We start from the raw sequence: 13,205 nt of genomic DNA on the forward strand, positions 1-13,205 counted from the left end.
AATATAAATGGTTATCTGATTGTCAATGATAACAGTGCATATTGTTTGCAAAATTAGCGGTTTTCCACAAGCGGCGTATGGTCTCTGGATACATTCTTGCAAAACTTAATCTTTCGTCATCTGTCCTTTTGATAACGCAGAATAACATTTGTTTCATAAAATGTATAATTGCCTAGAAAATTGTTTCTTTCACGCAATTGTGTAACACAAATTCAACAATTATTTATCGATTTTAACAGATTGTGTTTAGTAGGGTTTTTTCCCTAAGACCATATGACATAATTTTCTTCTCTTATCAATTGATATTATCCGAGATAAAATACAGCGATAATGAAACGATTTTCCATCATGAGGGTAGTTGAACGGCGGAAATTGCCGAACTTTCCCGCTAAAACCCGAGGGAACGGGCACCTGCTGAAGAAGGGGGACAACTCTTTCAAACGCATGCGCAAGTTGAGTTCCTGCTGATTGTTGATCGCTGTCATCGTAGACTCAAAGCTGAAGATTTTCAGTTATAACAACAAATGAAGACTATTCGGGATATTCTGTGTTAGGGAAGCCCGCCATCACGAATTGTTTTGCCAGGTAACCAACAGTTTTCGATCCAGATCTTTTAATAACCTCTATGTCAGTGCCTAGAATGGCATGTTTAGGAATTCCTTCTGACCGATGTTCTGAATCTGTGTGTATGGATATAAGAAAAGATGCCGCTAAAGTGATTGTGGTGACACATGGGAATCCTAGAAATAGCACAGCCAGTACGTGTTGGTTGGGCCGACAGGTCATTCGTTATTCGATAAGTATAACACGTTGACACACTGCTCAATCAGGATCTAGTTTTATCGGGGGAAATCGATAAAAAGTTTGTATGATTGATTGTTTGGTTAGGCGAGGTTAATGAGGAAGAACGCTGTCACCACGCTGATGTCATCTTCTCCTTGAGCTAAGTATGTTGTCAGTGTCAGCTGACAACACCAACAAACTTTGGCCCGTTGTTTTGTATGATGGTGTATTTTATTATCAGTGACTTGGACAAGTATGTTTTTGCTTGCAAACACCTTATGCATGGGCTGTGTCAGTTTCCCAGGCATGTATTTGTTCACTTGGTGACTTGGGTAATGTGCCCACAACCCAACTCCCATTTTCCAAATTCTAGATATCCCTCTGCATGGTAAAGAACAACTAACATGAGGGCTTCAACAGATCCAAATATACTCATCACCAAAAGAAACATGAACCATAGAAACATATATAGAAGTATGTTCATAAAGAAGAGATGTTTCCAATGTGTATCACTTAATGACAAAACTAACAATCAATCAAGTGTTACCACAGAGTGTCTTTATTCTTATCACGATATTCACGTGATTTCCAAACTTTACAAGCTAATCCTGCACAAGACAAATCATGGATCTGTGACATCACATGTGATGCGTTCATGAGCGACGGTTTACACAACACAGCAGTATGTACGTTTGTGCATCCAACCAATATAAAATTTCTTAAATATGAATAATTCTTCATATATTAACCAAAAAGAATGGTATTTGCGTTTCTTTTGTCAGTGAGCATATTTTGACTCGAGTACCCAGGGGACGAAACTTGACTTCTGCATGAGTACCCGATACTAGAAAGAGTAAGAACTTGTGTAACTTCCTTTTTTCCCAGGGAATAAAAGTAGATAATATTACTTAATTTACATCAGAGCTTCAGATAAGCAGCTTATTTGCGTAACATACCCCCAAAAAATATTCAAAACCCAATTACTTTCAATTAACTTGCGTACAGTAACTTATGCATTAAATGAAAAACTCAAATGTGTAAAAACAGCATGCGTAAATACCCAATGGAGCTTTTTCAGCATGCGTACAAAGGAGCTAAATTCCGAAACACAATTACGATCCAATTTACTTTAAGAGTCAAGCCTATATAGAACAGTTATCATGGTATACAGCTAAAACATAATTTCATATATTTTAAATCTTAAAATGTTCACTCTTTTTTGGAAATACCCAATAGAGTGATGAATAGATGAGTGAAAAAATATTGGTTACCCAATGAAAAATGTAATAACCCAATTAAAATAGAAACCCTAGAGTAAACACTCAATTGCTCAGAAAGTTATCTGGAGCTTTGTTACATAACCATGACAACATGTCGATAAACCCACCTGTGTGTTAGATTTTCATAATCGTAATTTTCTGGAATATGTTGACCTAAGCACATCGTGTAAGGCAATGACGCTGTCACTGACGTACATGAAAATGTCTCGGGCAACTCTACAACTTGCTACAAAATGAATACACTGACAACTTATTTATCTACTGTGGCCAGAAACTTGCTCTATGTATTTGTAACAACAGGAAAGTAGTTTGAAATATTAATCATTTGATATCTGTTTGCAACAGTCTTTTAGAATGTGCCTGTTAACATAAGCTTGTATGTGATTGGATAACTGACAGAACATTCATCCAATGAAATTTCAGAATAATTACTATCAATTCTATATGCTGTATACACCACCTTCCTGGTAATGTCAATTGTTTGACTAAATTAATGAGACGTCTTTCTTTGATTACGTACATTTGTTTTGAAATTAACAAAATATTGAATTAGAGTTACCTCCCCTTCACGAGTACTCAGTACAGACTTGAGTTATGCTGATACCAACCGGCCCCAAGTACTTGAGTACTCGTTGGAGCCCTAAATTACACTACTTCAAACTATAAACTCATGAATCCAGAAAAGACATCGAGAATGATGTGGACACGATGTGTGGTATCAACCATTAGTTTACAGCACCCAGATTTTATTCAGGCATTCTTGGTAGATCTGGATTTATTCCTGACTTTCAGGGCAAACAACATTCATTCACTTTAAGAGGCTGTCGAGAAACCAGGACCTGTTGCACAGATGGGCCAGCAGTTTGTGTCAGTTTAGTTTGTGAGACAATGTTCGTATGTATTCAGAAATCAGTTTTGAACCAATTGATCAGTAAAGAGTGAAGGAGTGAGTTGGGTTTAACGCCGCTTTTAACAGTATTCCAGTTATATCACGGTGTGTCAGCTTAATGTGGGAGGAAAACCTGAAGTGATGGAGGTCTCAGATGTTTACCACTTCGGTGAAACCCATGAACACGGGTATGGTGCTGACAAACCTAAAAACATAATTGGGGCAAACCGGGATTCGAACCCACAATCATGGGTTTTTTTGCGTGCCCAAGGGATGCAACTCTGCACAGCGAATCGTGGCGCCTTAGACGACTGGGCCATCCGTGCCCCCTGATCAGTAAAGATAATGTAATGTGAGTTAGCAGAACATTTTGGAAATACCTTTTATGTTTGCAAACTCTGGAGTCATTTGTTCCAAAATGTCTAATTTTTCTTTTCAAAATTTGAAAATATCAAAAACATTGCTGATGCAGAAAGGATAGTCTGGATTTATTATCCACATTTAGTTTCACAAAAAGTCTGCATTGGCTATAATTGTCCTTGGACTAGCCCAGCTAACTGTTGACAGTGGTTATAATTGTCTTTGGTCTAGCCCAGCTAACTGTTGACAGCGGTTATAATTGTCTTTGGTCTAGCCCAGCTAACTGTTGACAGTGGTTATAATTGTCCTTGGACTAGCCCAGCTAACTGTTGACAGTGGTTATAATTGTCCTTGGACTAGACCAGCTAACGGTAGACAGTGGTTATAATTGTCCTTGGACTAGCCCAGCTAACTGTTGACAGTGGTTATAATTGTCCTTGGACAAGCCCAGCTAACTGTTGACAGTGGTTATAATTGCCCTTGGACTAGACCAGCTAACAGTTGACAGTTGTTATAATTGTCCTTGGACAAGCCCAGCTAACTGTTGACAGCGGTTTTATTGTCCTTGGACAAGCCCAGCTAACTGTTGACAGCGGTTATAATTGTCCTTGGACTAGCCTAGCTAACTGTTGACAGTGGGTATAACTGTCCTTGGACTAGCCCAGCTAACTGTTGACATTGGTTATAATTGTCCTTGGACTAGCCCAGCTAATGGTAGACAGTGGCTAGGATTATCCTTGGACTAGCCCAGCTAACTGTAGACAGTGGCTAGTATTAGCCCAGCTAAGGGTAGACAGTGGGTAGGATGATCCTTGGACTAGCCAAGCTAACTGTAGACAGTGGGTAGGATTATCCATGCACTAGCCAGCTAACTGTAGACAGTGGCTAGGATTATCCATGCACTAGACAGCTAACTGTAGACAGTGGCTAGGATTATCCATGCACTAGCCAGCTAACTGTAGACAGTGGCTAGGATGATCCTTGGACTAGCCAAGCTAACTTTAGACAGTGGCTAGTATTAGCCCAGCTAACGGTAGACAGTGGCTAGGATGATCCTTGGACTAGCCAAGCTAACTGTAGACAGTGGGTAGGATTATCCATGCACTAGCCAGCTAACTGTAGACAGTGGCTAGGATTATCCATGCACTAGACAGCTTACTGTAGACAGTAGCTAGGATTATCCATGCACTAGCCAGCTAACTGTAGACAGTGGCTAGGATTATCCTTTGACTAGCCCAGCTAACTGTAGACAGTGGCTAGGATTATCCTTGGACTAGCCAAGCTACCTGTAGACAGTGGCTAGGATTATCCTTGGAGTAGCCAGCTAACTGTAGACATGGTAGATAGAATTACGGTTATAGTATGGAGGTATGGGCTATGTTTAGCCCACAGAACTCCCAGACTGTGGTGCTCTGTGAGTCACTGACATTTGTGTGGAGGGCGGCAGGGGGAGACAGGGGAGGAGTACACATGTACTGGCCAGGCAAACAGGTGCTCCTCAGACCAGCAGGTGGTGTTTTCAGAGGGCTGACCTCTGTTGTTCCATGGATGTATTTATCACATCCTGCAGTTGGAGGATGAAAACATGTGAAAAGATTGGGAAGGAAGCTACAGTTAACATGGTTGACAAAAGTGGTTATATTTTGTTTACCGGATATGAAATTATGTAGACAAACACAAAGTACATTCCTTCATCCTCGAACTTCGTACATTTTGTCGTTGTTCAACTTTGCCTGTAATTGACACAAACTGTAATACATGACTCACGGTGTATGTTATATATAATGTATGCACATTTTATTCATTGGTAAGCCGATACACCAGCATACACTGTGTGAAAAAAAATTCATAATTTTTATGATGTTGGCAGATCTGGCTGATTCAGCATGAGCTTGTTCCAAGGTATTAATAAGCTTTGGCCTGTGTTTTAGAGTCATAGACACTCATCATGGTCTGTCTTGATCTCGAAAACAATATGTTGACATATAATGGTCAAACTACAACAAGTATTACTTTTAGCATGTTTAGTGAGTCAAAGTATGGCATTTATCATATGTGTATCCATTCTGTGACAACAAGGTTTGCAGGATGTCAATAACGGTTACCTGATAATAGTTCTGTAATTAAAGAGGAGCTGATCAGTTCACACATGATTTCTACCAAAATATCATTGCAAACAATATTGAATGAAAATTTGAATAAAATTTTAAAAATGGATTACAAATGTAAACCATGTGTACAATGAACACTTTTTTTACCATATAGTGCAACAACAGGATTAATTAACTTGCATAATTCAGTACAGATTTGATGATGTGCTGTTTACAGTGATGTGAAGGTGTTTGTTTGTGAGGAAAATATTGAAATGTATTTGTACCATTGATTACCCAGTGGTTTGAGCAAATCCGCCACAGCATTAAGAGTGTTATAGCGAGGGACGACCGTAGTTTCGTTTGTTGGCATGATATTTGTGGACCATGGAAGTTTAACTTTAAGAACATAAAGAATGACATTTTGTCAGCTGCAATCATTTTTAAATTTTATCGGGTTTATGGCCCATTGCAATTATCAGTGGCCTATAGAACATGTAGGATGAAGTTAATGACCCATGAATACAAGAAATGGACTATAAAATTTGTAATCATAGGGCCGAAGGCCCACAAAGAAAATTTCCTCCCTATCAGTGATGTTTGCTTATGTTATCATTTCCAAAAATATTGATTGATACAGATAATGTAATGTGAGTTAGCAGAGGTTTTTATTATCATATCTGCATGATCAGTTAAGTGTGAACACACTACAAAGTCAATTTTTCTAAAGTGTCTAATTTTTCTTTCCCCAAATTGATACCATAAAAAAGAATTGCTGATGCAAATAGGATATGCTGGATTGATGATCCACACTACACTGGTGATAATTGTCCTCAGACTAGCCCAGCTAACTGTAGAAAGTATGAAGGTACCGGCTAGGATTATCCTTGGAGTAGCCCATCTAACTGTAGACTGTATGAAGGTATCGGCTAGGATTATCCTTGGTGTAGCCTATCTAACTGAAGACTGTATGAAGGTATCGGCTAGGATTATCCTTGGACTAGCCCAGCTAACTGTAGACAGTGGCTAGGATTATATTTTGACTAGCCCAGCTTGCTGTAGGCAGTGGCTAAGATAATCCTTTGACTAGCCCAGCTTACTGTAGGCAGTGGCTAAGATTATCCTTTGACTAGCTCAGCTTATTGTAGGCAGTGGCTGGGATTGTCCTTTGACTAGCTCTCCTTCTGTAGGCAGTGGCTAGGATTATCCTTTGACTAGCCCAGCTAACTGTAGACTGTATGAAGGTACCGGCTAGGATTATCCTTGGAGTAGCCCAGCTAACTGTAGACAGTGGCTAGGATTATATTTTGACTAGCCCAGCTTACTGTAGGCAGTGCCTAAGATAATCCTTTGACTAGCCCAGCTTACTGTAGGCAGTGGCTAAGATTATCCTTTGACTAGCTCAGCTTATTGTAGGCAGTGGCTGGGATTGTCCTTTGACTAGCTCTCCTTCTGTAGGCAGTGGCTAGGATTATCCTTTGACTAGCCCAGCTTACTGTAGGCAGTGGCTAAGATTATCCTTTGACTAGCTCAGCTTATTGTAGGCAGTGGCTGGGATTGTCCTTTGACTAGCTCTCCTTCTGTAGGCAGTGGCTAGGATTATCCTTTGACTAGCCCAGCTAACTGTAGACTGTATGAAGGTACCGGCTAGGATTATCCTTGGAGTAGCCCAGCTAACTGTAGACAGTGGCTAGGATTATATTTTGACTAGCCCAGCTTACTGTAGGCAGTGCCTAAGATAATCCTTTGACTAGCCCAGCTTACTGTAGGCAGTGGCTAAGATTATCCTTTGACTAGCTCAGCTTATTGTAGGCAGTGGCTGGGATTGTCCTTTGACTAGCTCTCCTTCTGTAGGCAGTGGCTAGGATTATCCTTTGACTAGCCCAGCTTACTGTAGGCAGTGGCTAAGATTATCCTTTGACTAGCTCAGCTTATTGTAGGCAGTGGCTGGGATTGTCCTTTGACTAGCTCTCCTTCTGTAGGCAGTGGCTAGGATTATCCTTTGACTAGCCCAGCTAACTGTAGACTGTATGAAGGTACCGGCTAGGATTATCCTTGGACTAGCCCAGCTAACTGTAGACTGTATGAAGGTATTGGCTAGGATTATCCTTGGACTAGCCCAGCTAACTGTAGACTGTATGAAGGTACCGGCTAGGATTATCCTTTGACTAGCCCATCTAACTGTAGCCTGTTCGAAGGTATTGGCTAGGATTATCCTTGAACTAGCCAAGCTAACTGTAGACTGTATGAAGGTATTGGCTAGGATTATCCTTGAACTAGCCAAGCTAACTGTAGATTGTATAAAGGTACCGGCTAGGATTATTCTTTGACCAGCCCAGCTAACTGTAGACTGTATGAAGGTATTGGCTCGGATTATCCTTGAACTAGCCCAGCTAACTGTAGACTGTATGAAGGTACCGGCTAGGATTATCCTTTGACTAGCCCAGCTAACTGTAGAGTGTATGAAGGTACCGGCTAGGATTATCCTTTGACTAGCCCAGCTAACTGTAGACTGTATGAAGGTATTGGCTAGGATTATCCCTGGACTAGCCCAGCTAACTGTAGACAGTATGAAGGTACCGGCTAGGATTATCCTTTGACTAGCCCAGCTAACTGTAGACTGTATGAAGGTATTGGCTAGGATTATCCTTGGACTAGCCCAGCTAACTGTAGACAGTATGAAGGTACCGGCTAGGATTATCCTTTGACCAGCCCAGCTAACTGTAGACTCTAGGAAGGTACCGGCTAGGATTATCCTTTGACTAGCCCAGCTAACTGTAGACTGTATGAAGGTACCGGCTAGGATTATCCTTTGACTAGCCCATCTAACTGTAGACTGTATGAAAGTATCGGCTAGGATTATCCTTAAACTAGCCCAGCTAACTGTAGACTGTCTGAAGGTATTGGCTAGGATTATCCTTGAACTAGCCAAGCTAACTGTAGCCTGTATGAAGGTATTGGCTAGGATTATCCTTGGACTAGCCCATCTAACTGTAGACTGTATGAAGGTATCGGCTAGGATTATCCTTAAACTAGCCCAGCTAACTGTAGACTGTATGAAGGTATTGGCTAGGATTATCCTTGAACTAGCCCAGCTAACTGTAGACTGTATAAAGGTACCGGCTAGGATTATCCTTTGACTAGCCCAGCTAACTGTAGACTGTATAAAGGTACCAGCTAGGATTATCCTTGGACTAGCCCAGCTAACTGTAGACAGTATGAAGGTACCGGCTAGGATTATCCTTGGACTAGTCCAGCTAACTGTAGACAGTATGAAGGTACCGGCTAGGATTATCCTTGGACTAGCCCACCTAACTGTAGACTCTAGGAAGGTACCGGCTAGGATTATCCTTGGACTAGCCCAGCTAACTGTAGACTGTATAAAGGTACCGGCTAGGATTATCCTTTGACTAGCCCAGCTAACTGTAGACAGTGGCTTGGATTATCCTTTGACTAGCCCAGCTAACTGTAGACTGTATGAAGGTACCGGCTAGGATTATCCTTGGACTAGCCCAGCTAACTGTAGACTGTATAAAGGTACCGGCTAGGATTATCCTTGGACTAGCCCATCTAACTGTAGACAGTGGCTAGGATTATCCTTTGACTAGCCCAGCTAACTGTAGACTGTATGAAGGTACCGGCTAGGATTATTCTTGGACTAGCCCAGCTAACTGTAGACTCTAGGAAGGTACCGGCTAGGATTATCCTTCGACTAGCCCAGCTAACTGTAGACAGTGGCTAGGATTATCCTTGAACTAGCCCAGCTAACTGTAGACTGTATAAAGGTACCGGCTAGGATTATCCTTTGACTAGCCCAGCTAACTGTAGACTGTATAAAGGTACCAGCTAGGATTATCCTTGGACTAGCCCAGCTAACTGTAGACAGTATGAAGGTACCGGCTAGGATTATCCTTGGACTAGTCCAGCTAACTGTAGACAGTATGAAGGTACCGGCTAGGATTATCCTTGGACTAGCCCACCTAACTGTAGACTCTAGGAAGGTACCGGCTAGGATTATCCTTGGACTAGCCCAGCTAACTGTAGACTGTATAAAGGTACCGGCTAGGATTATCCTTTGACTAGCCCAGCTAACTGTAGACAGTGGCTTGGATTATCCTTTGACTAGCCCAGCTAACTGTAGACTGTATGAAGGTACCGGCTAGGATTATCCTTGGACTAGCCCAGCTAACTGTAGACTGTATAAAGGTACCGGCTAGGATTATCCTTGGACTAGCCCATCTAACTGTAGACAGTGGCTAGGATTATCCTTTGACTAGCCCAGCTAACTGTAGACTGTATGAAGGTACCGGCTAGGATTATTCTTGGACTAGCCCAGCTAACTGTAGACTCTAGGAAGGTACCGGCTAGGATTATCCTTCGACTAGCCCAGCTAACTGTAGACAGTGGCTAGGATTATCCTTGGACTAGCCCAGCTAACTGTAGACTGTATGAAGGTACCGGCTAGGATTATTCTTGGACTAGCCCAGCTAACTGTAGACTCTAGGAAGGTACCGGCTAGGATTATCCTTGGACTAGCCCAGCTAACTGTAGACTGTATAAAGGTACCGGCTAGGATTATCCTTGGACTAGCCCAGCTAACTGTAGACTCTAGGAAGGTACCGGCTAGGATTATTCTTGGACTAGCCCAGCTAACTGTAGACTGTATAAAGGTACCGGCTAGGATTATCCTTTGACTAGCCCAGCTAACTGTAGACTGTATGAAGGTAACGGCTAGGATTATTCTTGGACTAGCCCAGCTAACTGTAGACTCTAGGAAGGTACCGGCTAGGATTATCCTTGGACTAGCCCAGCTAACTGTAGACAGTATAAAGGTACCGGCTAGGATTATCCTTGGACTAGCCTAGGTAACTGTAGACTGTATAAAGGTACCGGCTAGGATTATTCTTGGACTAGCCCAGCTAACTGTAGACTGTATAAAGGTACCGGCTAGGATTATCCTTGGACTAGCCCAGCTAACTGTAGACTGTATGAAGGTACCGGCTAGGATTATCCTTTGACTAGCCCATCTAACTGTAGACTGTATGAAAGTATCGGCTAGGATTATCCTTAAACTAGCCCAGCTAACTGTAGACTGTCTGAAGGTATTGGCTAGGATTATCCTTGAACTAGCCAAGCTAACTGTAGCCTGTATGAAGGTATTGGCTAGGATTATCCTTGGACTAGCCCATCTAACTGTAGACTGTATAAAGGTATCGGCTAGGATTATCCTTAAACTAGCCCAGCTAACTGTAGACTGTATGAAGGTATTGGCTAGGATTATCCTTGAACTAGCCCAGCTAACTGTAGACTGTATAAAGGTACCGGCTAGGATTATCCTTTGACTAGCCCAGCTAACTGTAGACTGTATAAAGGTACCAGCTAGGATTATTCTTGGACTAGCCCAGCTAACTGTAGACAGTATGAAGGTACCGGCTAGGATTATCCTTTGACTAGTCCAGCTAACTGTAGACAGTATGAAGGTACCGGCTAGGATTATCCTTAGACTAGCCCAGCTTACTGTAGAGTGTATGAAGGTATTGGCTAGGATTATCCTTGGACTAGCCCAGCTAACTGTAGCCTGTATGAAGGTATTGGCTAGGATTATCCTTTGACTAGCCCAGCTTACTGTAGACAGTATGAAGGTACCGGCTAGGATTATCCTTGGACTAGCCCAGCCAACTGTAGACTCTAGGAAGGTACCGGCTAGGATTATCCTTGGACTAGCCCAGCTAACTGTAGACTGTATGAAGGTACCGGCTAGGATTATCCTTAAACTAGCCCAGCTAACTGTAGACAGTATGAAGGTACTGGCTAGGATTATCCTTTGACTAGCCCAGCTAACTGTAGACAGTGGCTAGGATTATCCTTGGACTAGCCCAGCTAACTGTAGACTGTATGAAGGTACCGGCTAGGATTATTCTTGGACTAGCCCAGCTAACTGTAGACTATAAAGGTACCAGCTAGGATTATCCTTGGACTAGCCCAGCTAACTGTAGACTGCATAAAGGTACCGGCTAGGATTATCCTTTGACTAGCCCAGCTAACTGTAGACTGTATGAAAGTAACGGCTAGGATTATTCTTGGACTAGCCCAGCTAACTGTAGACTCTAGGAAGGTACCGGCTAGGATTATCCTTGGACTAGCCCAGCTAACTGTAGACTCTAGGAAGGTACCGGCTAGGATTATCCTTGGACTAGCCCAGCAAACTGTAGACTGTATGAAGGTACCGGCTAGGATTATCCTTGGACTAGCCCAGCTAACTGTAGACTGTATAAAGGTACCGGCTAGGATTATTCTTGGACTAGCCCAGCTAACTGTAGACTCTAGAAAGGTACCGGCTAGGATTATCCTTGGACTAGCCCAGCTAACTGTAGACTGTATGAAGGTACCGGCTAGGATTATCCTTGGACTAGCCCAGCTAACTGTAGACTCTAGGAAGGTACCGGCTAGGATTATCCTTGGACTAGCCCAGCTAACTGTAGACTCTAGGAAGGTACTGGCTAGGATTATCCTTGGACTAGCCCAGCTAACTGTAGACTGTATAAAGGTACCGGCTAGGATTATCCTTGGACTAGCCCAGCTAACTGTAGACTCTAGGAAGGTACCGGCTAGGATTATCCTTGGACTAGCCCAGCTAACTGTAGACTCTAGGAAGGTACCGGCTAGGATTATCCTTGGACTAGCCCAGCTAACTGTAGACTCTAGGAAGGTACCGGCTAGGATTATCCTTGGACTAGCCCAGCTAACTGTAGACTGTATAAAGGTACCGGCTAGGATTATCCTTGGACTAGCCCAGCTAACTGTAGACTGTATAAAGGTACCGGCTAGGATTATCCTTGGACTAGCCCAGCTAACTGTAGAGTGTATGAAGGTACCGGCTAGGATTATTCTTGGACTAGCCCAGCTAACTGTAGACAGTATGAAGGTACCGGCTAGGATTATCCTTGGACTAGCCCAGCTAACTGTAGACTGTATGAAGGTACCGGCTAGGATTATCCTTGGACTAGCCCAGCTAACTGTAGAGTGTATGAAGGTACCGGATCTGAGGTACAGTTTTAAATATTTAAGATATTCAAGGATAGCACTGGTTGCCCAGTCATCTCACTGTGTTGAGTTGCATCTCTTTGGCACAATAGAAACCTATGATCGAATCTCAATTCGCCCCAGTTGTTTCCTGGTTTGTCAGCACCATACCTGTACTTGTTGGCTTCAAGTGGTTAATCTCTGCATCTCTTCAGGCTTTAATCCCACATCCAGCTGATACGTTAAAATGTAACTGAAATACTGTTCAAAGCGATGTTAAACCGGCTTACAGAATCTACCCCCTGCGTATACTATGATTTAGGAGTTTCCAGAATCTACCCCTATTTATAATCTGGGAGCTCCCAGAATCTACCCCAGGTTATAACTATAATTTAGGAGTTCCCAGAATCTACCCCTATTTATAATCTGGGAGCTCCCAGAATCTACCCCTGGTTATAACTATAATTTAGGAGTTCCCAGAATCTACCCCTATTTATAATCTGGGAGCTCCCCGAATCTACCCCAGGTTATAACTATAATTTAGGAGTCCTCAGAATCTACCCCTATTTATAATCTGGGAGCTCCCAGAATCTACCCCAGGTTATAACTATAATTTAGGAGCTCCCAGAATCTACTCCAGCCCTGTTTGATTTAAATATTTTTATTTCATGGATGTACATGAAGTTTTCATTTTGGGGATGCATCTAACTCAGTCTTGATCTCTTCTGGTCAATTGCTGTAACAACATTGTCGTCTGATTAAGTTTACATGTATGCCTAT

At 42.3% G+C, this 13,205-nt stretch overlaps 1 protein-coding gene across 4 annotated transcripts in view; it reads left to right on the forward strand.

The window, feature by feature from the left end:
- Positions 1-437: 437 nt before the first annotated feature.
- LOC124120485 (protein FAM135A-like) overlaps positions 438-13,205 on the forward strand; it is a 73,683-nt gene continuing 60,915 nt past the window's right edge. For all 4 annotated transcript variants that reach the window (XM_048400136.1, XM_048400137.1, XM_048400138.1 and 1 more), the window contains exon 1: positions 438-585. The gene's annotated coding sequence lies outside the window, so the exon portion shown is untranslated. The remainder of the gene's footprint in view (positions 586-13,205) is intronic.

The sequence above is a fragment of the Haliotis rufescens genome, unplaced genomic scaffold (genome assembly GCF_023055435.1).
Source record: "Haliotis rufescens isolate VD_foot unplaced genomic scaffold, xgHalRufe1.0.p SCAF_2, whole genome shotgun sequence".
Lineage (NCBI taxonomy): Eukaryota > Metazoa > Mollusca > Gastropoda > Lepetellida > Haliotidae > Haliotis > Haliotis rufescens.